The sequence below is a fragment of the Biomphalaria glabrata genome, chromosome 6, assembly GCF_947242115.1.
Source record: "Biomphalaria glabrata chromosome 6, xgBioGlab47.1, whole genome shotgun sequence".
Classification (NCBI taxonomy): Eukaryota; Metazoa; Mollusca; class Gastropoda; family Planorbidae; genus Biomphalaria; species Biomphalaria glabrata.
The window spans coordinates 30236368-30244459 of NC_074716.1; positions in this window are offsets into that span (position 1 = coordinate 30236368).

The window sequence follows — 8092 nt, forward strand, 5'->3', positions numbered from 1 at the left end:
GTGAATCTATCTGCTCTACCCACAAGTTTGCTGAGTATAGAGACATTGTTTTTGTTTTCCTTAACAACTGGCATTACTTTCTCGTATCGCCATTGAGTCACTCTTGATTCATACGATGTGTGTCAAGTTTGAAAACAGCACTGCAACAGAGCAGATTGTTAACAGTTCCTCTCCCCCCCCCCAAGTCTTGTGACCCCACTATATTGATCAGACTGCAGAGCATTGTCAACATTTCTTTACCCCACTACATTTAATCTTCTTTGTGTGGGAAGAACGTTTTTTGAAACCTGGGCGAATGAGACAATGTATTTATGGTGAATGCCTACACCACCAACAGAAAGATGCTATCTACACTTGTCACTGTTAACACCAACGTTACCATCAGAGAATACAGAACTAGTGAAGAAACAAGGTGACGTCTGACAGTACAAGTCTTTTGGTGGGGCAACTTACCACCATAACATCCTCAGAACAATATACTCCATTCATGATGTCTTTTGAGCCCTACATTCTTAGGCTGTATGGCTCCATATATAGTGTTGTACCCCCCCCCCCCCCAATCTTCAGGACATTTTATTGTATTCCTAGTCTTATCAACTCTATGTCGACAACCCATTGACTCCATTCTATGTGCACAGTTTGACATTTAGATAGTCTTCAACTTACAGCCAATGTTTGACCAAATACGAAGGTACACGAATCGCCGTGATGAGTGACCAAGGCCCTGCATTACCAAACACCTAATATGAATGCTGATCAGTTGAGACGGACACATAAAGAAGACTGGCTGAAATCTGGCTGTTTCTAATTTACATGTATTTGTAAATTGTGCAACATTATGCACCGTATTATTTTCCTCTCATTGTTATGATACTTGTTTTTAGTTTTATTTTCGCTTCACACTAGTACTTTGCTTACGTTTCTCTGATACCTGTTCTTTTGTTTTCATTTTGTTCAAATTTTGATTATATTTCTTTAATGAACACACAATGTCAGAAGACGTAATACAATTTAATTATTGCTCTCCAGAATACTCCTCTTACCATTTGACATATACTACTCAAATCTATCCATTTACATGTGCAGGTCTATCATGTCATTTTATTGTATGTCATTGATGTTCGTAGCCTACACTATTACATTATGCATACATAAAATTTATTATTTTGATTTGTTAAAATTTTGCTGTACAAGTTTTATTGAATGTAGGCCTAATGCTAAGGCAACTCTGAACATACTAGACAGGGCTACATTCCTTTTTTTAAAGTTGCCATTTTTTTTGTTTTTCTCTATTCTCACTCTACACATTCTCCTTGATGTTTGAGAAGATTGAATTGTATATAGTAGACAAGGACACTTATAATGTATTCTTTTATAATTTGAGGTAGTCAGAGGTACTATCATCTATTTTTGTTTCGTTATGTAGCCTATATGCTCAGTTTTACTTAGCCTTCAAAATGCAATAAAAAAGAGAAAGAGAGGAAGACTTGAATGAATGAAGAAAGGAATGAAAGAAAGAATGAAAGAAAAAAAAAAAAAGAAATTGTAATTAATGTTAACATTGTGTTTATGTGTATGTGTTTGTTATTAGTATGTAGAGTCATTCCCCTTGGTAAGAAAGTTCCTATCACAGTGTTGTGTGTAACCTCGTACTATGAGGGTGTGTAAATAAATGGACTGTTGAATATGGCGTTATAGTGTTGGTGTCGTTTATAGTTATTAAGTGTAGCGTCTCTAGCTTAACAGAATAACGATTGAGATGAGTTCTCAACAGAAATATTCTTTTCCAATCCGCCTTTTTTCAATCTTTACTCAATCTGCAATTTTTCTAGTTAAATTTGGGACTATAGCTCACAATTTATGTTTGAATCCTAAAATTGAAAAAAAATTTAGAGTAGAATCTACTTGGCCCACTTCATTTCTCCTCCCACTTCAGAAATTTTGGCCTATTTTAGAGCTTTAGATTATAGTTCTGTAACAAAACAAAGTTACAAACATGCCTATTGAAATAAATGTATAACTTACAAATGAACTTTTTTTATATAAATATTATTTTTCGAACTTTTGTTTTCGGCGGCGATCCTCAAAGCCTTAATCTAAATATGTGGGGTATCTTCTAATCGTTTTTTTTGCAATGTAGTAAAGGCCTATACATTCATATTAGAATATTTTTCAAGTAAAACATTTTTCAAAAGTTCCTTTTTTAATAGGATGAATAATGAGCTGTAGATGTCATGGAAATGCGTTTCTGCAGTGAAGAATGCAAGAAATCGCTTTTGGCGTCGGGGCTTCGCCCCGAACCTCACTGATTACTTATGAGCTGTAGATGTCAGGAGAATGCATTTCTGCAGTGAAGAATGTAAGAAAACGCTTTTAGCGTCGGGGCTTCGCCCCGAACCCCGCTGATAAGTAATGACCTGTAGATGTCATGGAAATGCGTTTCTGCAGTGAATTATGCAAGAAAACGCTTTTGGCGTCGGGGCTTTGCCCCGAACCCCAATAATTAGTAATGAGCTGTAGATGTCAGGAGTATGCGTTTCTGCATTGAAAAATACAACACAAGAAAACGCTTTTGGCGTCGGAGCTTCGTCCCGAACCCCACTGATAAATAGTGAGATGTAGATACCACGAGAATGCGTTTCTGCAGTAAAATATACAAGATAACGCTTTTGGCGTCGGGGCTTCGCACCGAACCCCACACATTAGTAATGAACTGTAGATGTTAGGATTATGCGATTATGCAGTGAAAAATACAAGAAAACGTTTTTGGCGTCGGGGCTTTGCCCCGAACCCCAATGATGAGGCTTACAGTGCTTCCCCAGAACCCCAAGCTATCAAGAGAAAGGCCTCAACATGACTTTTTTTTTTTTTTTTCGCCGAATGTTAAGAAACACTGCTTTTTTATTTTTTTTATTTTCATATATATATATATATATATATATATATATATATATATATATATATATATGCTGTACGCACGTTTATGCATAGGGTTAGGGTTTACTGGGCATTAGGGTTAGGGTTTGGAAAAAAATCGCCTCCCCCCACTCCGAAGTTCTGGATCCGCTAGTGCTATTGACCAGAATGTCACGTACATGTGCAAGCCTTAGTAGATTAAAACTATAGCCTAAATATATAACTGAAAAATTGTCTATACCAATGATACCCAACCTAATTCCATTTGCGGGCCATTTTATTTTCGACACTCGTCTCGATGGCCAGAAAAGGTTCTTAAACGAAACGAAATTGACCTGAAATTTTTTGATTAGAAACCCGTGGATCTAGTACTTAGCCTACATTAATTATTATATTAGAAGTTTATCTTTTTTTTTTAAATAAAATTTTGCGGCTCGGTAAATCGCTTCATTTTTCTAGTTAAAATACGAACAACATTCTAGCTAGCTTTACAACCGACTCATTTTCTTTTATATATATATATATATATATATATATATATATATATATATATATATATATATATATATATATATATATATATATATATATATATATATATATATTTGTCGGCATTCTTGGTTTGAGCCGAGTATAAAAGATTGGTTAAACTACGCCTATAGATGGGAGGATCGATGTGAATATATATATATATGAATATGTGTAAAACCAAGAATGCCGACATATTTTTTTCATAATGAGTTTTTTTTGTGTTTTTTTTTTTTAAACAGCCACACTTTCTTAACAAAACAAAGTTGTTGGCTTATTAACATGTTCCACAAAAAAAAGTAAAGATCTGTTCACTTTTTCTGCTAGACTTTACATTCAGTTCCATTTCATGAAAGAACAAATGTTAAAGGTCGTGGTACCAATCCATTAGATAAAAGTGACGTAGGTTTTTGGATAAAAAAAAGGGTGTGAGAGTGTTCTACACTGTTTCAGCGGGCTGTATCTGGCCCGCGGGCCGTATTTTGTACTTCACTGGTCTATACTAGTGTCTAATCCTACTATGCAAAGTTTCTACTTGATCCGAAAGTGGGTGTTGGATAAATAACGAGAACAAACTCTTACCAGACAGACAGACAGACATAATGAGTTGATAAAAGCTTTGTAGAAACTAAAACATAGAAGAATACATAATTCAATGATAGGAAAAAAAAAACACAGGGACTTAAACAAATTTCATTTCTAAAATGTTTATTAAATTGGGCTTTGATATTATGGTACTGGCTATTGTTGAAGTAAAAAGTGTAATAAAATATCAGCCATATTTGAGAAACACTTTAAAGCTTTTGATATTTTTACTTAGGCCTACAACAATACTAATGTTTGAAACTTAGGCCTACTCATGAGATGGTCTACAAGAATTTCTTGACTAGAAATAATTTGCTCATGCTACTTTGATGTTAATTTACTTTCATGTTTCAAAGCTGACACTGTATCATACGGTATTTGTTACATTCCGTACGTTATTAGTATAGTTTAATTTGCAATAGGTTTCTCCATATTAAATGACGTAAATCTTTAGTTTCAAGGTTAAACTTAGGGGTCTTCTCTCTTGTAAGACACAGGTGAATTTTGAACGTACTAGCCTTGCAAAGATAGAGGGTGCGAATCGGTGGAGGTACGTCAGTGTTAGCAAAGTAGGAACATTAAATGGCTGCCGGGTCGTGCGGTTTGCGCTCCGGACTGTCGTTCGGACTTATCGATGGTCCCGGGTTCAAACCCTGCCCGCTCCCATCCCCCGTCGTCCCGCGGGAGGTTTGGACTAGGAAGAAAATTATCTTCAACTCTGAAGGAACATCCAAAACATGAAAAACATTTTACAAACAAACTATACCACGCAGATGCCTCCAGTTAGTAGAGTGATCCTACTTAACTCTTAGCCTCGTTCTGAACTCGAGACATCACCTCACGTTAGTTACAGTAAAGTCAAGGTCACCTAATCTGCTGTATATATCTCTGTCTCTATTAGCAATACCATAGATGGATGGATGGATTATATGGATTTCAATTTACAAAATGTAGATCTATACACCCCCTACAATGTCCCGTTGGTCTCAGTTTTATAGTCTATCCTCTTTAACAAAGCTAAGATTAACCCAGGTCTGTCTGGTGGGTGGATTCCTTTACACTATTTGTTCCTCCCACTTCCTTTTTGTGATTAAGTTCAAAGTTTCCACTATTATTCATTGTCGTTCACAACCCACGAATCATTCAAACAATAGGGCAACTAGTTAATCAATTAGTGGTAATAATTTAATTTTGTTTCATATATAAAGAAGGGGATATACATCTTGCAATATTAAGAGATGTTCTCCCTTCACTCAATATACGTTGTTTTTTTTTTTTAATAATTAATTTAAAACATATATTTTTTTTTGTATCAGTATCTTAGTTGTCCAAGAGATACAAGTCACAACAAGCCAGAAGCGTCACTAAGGTTGGTGTCACCAGGTGCGGTTATCTAATGTTATCGCCTCACCCCGAATTACCCATTCCCAATATAGGCCTACAATTGTTTGAAATAAAAGCGACATTAATTATTCAACTTGTAGAAATTGTTTCACCGTCTTCTTAATTGTCTTAGAAATGTAGGCCTAATTGCTTGCTTTTAAGCAAAAGAAATTATGAGTGTCACACGGTCCGGTCCGCATATTCCCTCCCTCCAGCAACGACGCTGCACTCAATATCTGAGATGTTTCTATTTTGTGTAATCCCTGAGCCTTGTGTACTTGGCGAGTGGTTTTGTTTATTTGTTAGCTCATTCTTAGCTCTCTGACGGGACCAGACTGTGAGACAGGGCCGGTCCTAACAATTGCGGGGCCCTATGCGAAACGGATTGCGCGGGGCCTATTCTGGGTAGGGATAAGGATAAAATAAATTCGTCTTTGCATTTTATACATTCTTAACTAAGTACAAAATCACGATCAAATTAACTTTACTTTACGAGCCTTGTGTGTAGCGAAGTCATACAGTAGATCATCAAAATTCTGTTTCCTACATAGATCACGCTCAATAGCAAGAATTGCCACATTGTTTAATCTCTCTTCGTGAATTGTTGACCTTAAGTAATTTTTGATTAGTTTACGACGCGAGAAACTTGTTTCACAAGATGCCACAGTTACAGTTCAAATCTCAGCTGCAAGGAGTAAATTGCAGTGTTCACAATTCTGTTGAAACATTTTATCCTGTAGCCATCTTCAGCTTTTCGATGTGTGAAGTTTTCCACAGATTTATCATACTGCCTTTTCCTTTGACTTTTGGCTGGAAAGATTGCAACAACATCCATGTTTCCAGCCAACTTCTTTTCGCTGTCACAAGAAGAAACAACAGGAAGAAACTTAAAACGTTCATACACAACCACAAGCTCTTTCACATTAACCCTTATCTGAAAGATACTGATAAGATCTGCTCGTTGTGACTTATGTCTGGAGTACAATCCAATATCACTGCATTCTTGATGTCTCGAAGGATAGAATTCACAACAGCATCAGCTACTACAGTAATTAGTTCGTTTTGTATCTTCTTTCACGGGTAATGATCATGAATTTTTACTTAGTCTTGCTCCAGCTTCATAGCAGTTGGTCATGGCATCTAAATGCCTTTGCGATGTTTCATGCTCTGCTAGCCTTGTGGTACAGCTTTGCCACTGGTCAAATTCGTCATTTAAAAAGGAACTTTTTTGTTTTTCCAGTAGACGACAGTAGACAGTAGAAACAATAGATCTTGTCTGCTGACACAGAATATATCAGCCAAGGACGCAAAACACTTTCACCTTTATTCAGGTTTGGTTTGCAATGCACTTAAGAGAAATGTCTACCATCCTTATTTTTCGGAAAATTCTCCAAAGTAATCTCAGGTGGACCTTTTAGTAATAAATAGTCAACACAAGATCTTTCCATTTTTTCTAGACACATGGCAGGATAGTCCAGATTTCTCAATGAATCGACCACATTTAGCCCATTATCTATAACTACATGTTGATCAGTTATTACATTATCGCCTTCATTTCTTACGACATGTTGATCAGTTGTTAGTGTTACACATTTTCTTCTTCTCTTACGACATTCACCAATGCAGTTTTTGCATTCTTCATAGAATCTGTTTTAGCTGTCTCACTAGAAGTGATTATGTTCTCATTTTCGGGTTTTTATCGTTTTAAAAATGTATTCTAGTTCTATTGGAACTTTCGTTTCGGTTAAAATTCGCACTATTATTATATTTTTATTTAAATATGAAAACTGACAATGCTTTGTTTTTATTCGCGTATAATTTGTGTTTTCCATATAACAATTTTGCCTAATTTTCAGGAGATTTAAAAATAATTTCCACTATTTTTTCGTATATTTTGCATCATTATGCAATTACATATATACTTAGCGCGGGGCCTATGAAAACGCGGGGCCCACAGCGGCCGCATAGGTTTTAGTGGCTTAAGACCGGCCCTGCTGTGAGATACTAACTTTGACCTCCCAGTCACTTACGATGTTCAATCTATGTTGACACAGTACACAATAAATAGCACACATACTCACCTAGTCCTAGTGTGCAGGTAGATTACCAGCTGAGGGGAAAACTTCACCTTTCATTTTAATGTAGTAAATGGAAGTGTTAAATTAATGACATTAGCCTGTAGGCTAATAACATGCATCGGCGCTCGAGGAATTAAGACTAAGTGTAATGGCTTACTTTAAAATACTGTTGTAAAGGACTCTTGCTATCTATCTATCTATCTATCTATCTATCTGTCTATCTATCTATCTATCTATCTATCTATCTATCTATCTATCTATCTATCTATCTATCTATCTATCTATCTATCTATCTGTCTGTCTGTCTGTCTGTCTGTCTATGTTTCTTTTTTCTTTCATTTTTTCTGAACAACACCATTGTCCTTAATGGCAATGTGATATGATTGCTTGTACTTTGTTTTTCAAATTAAAAACCAGGTGCACATAAAAAAAAACAAGAACAGAGAACGGACGTAAAGGAATTTATTGATGAGTCAAACAAATGTATGGATTCTTAGACTTTGTGAATATAAAAGTACTTCTCATGACTTCTACATATAAAAAAAAAAAAACTTTTCTATTACAACAGTAAAACTAGGGGTGAACAGTTTCCCTCATATTCT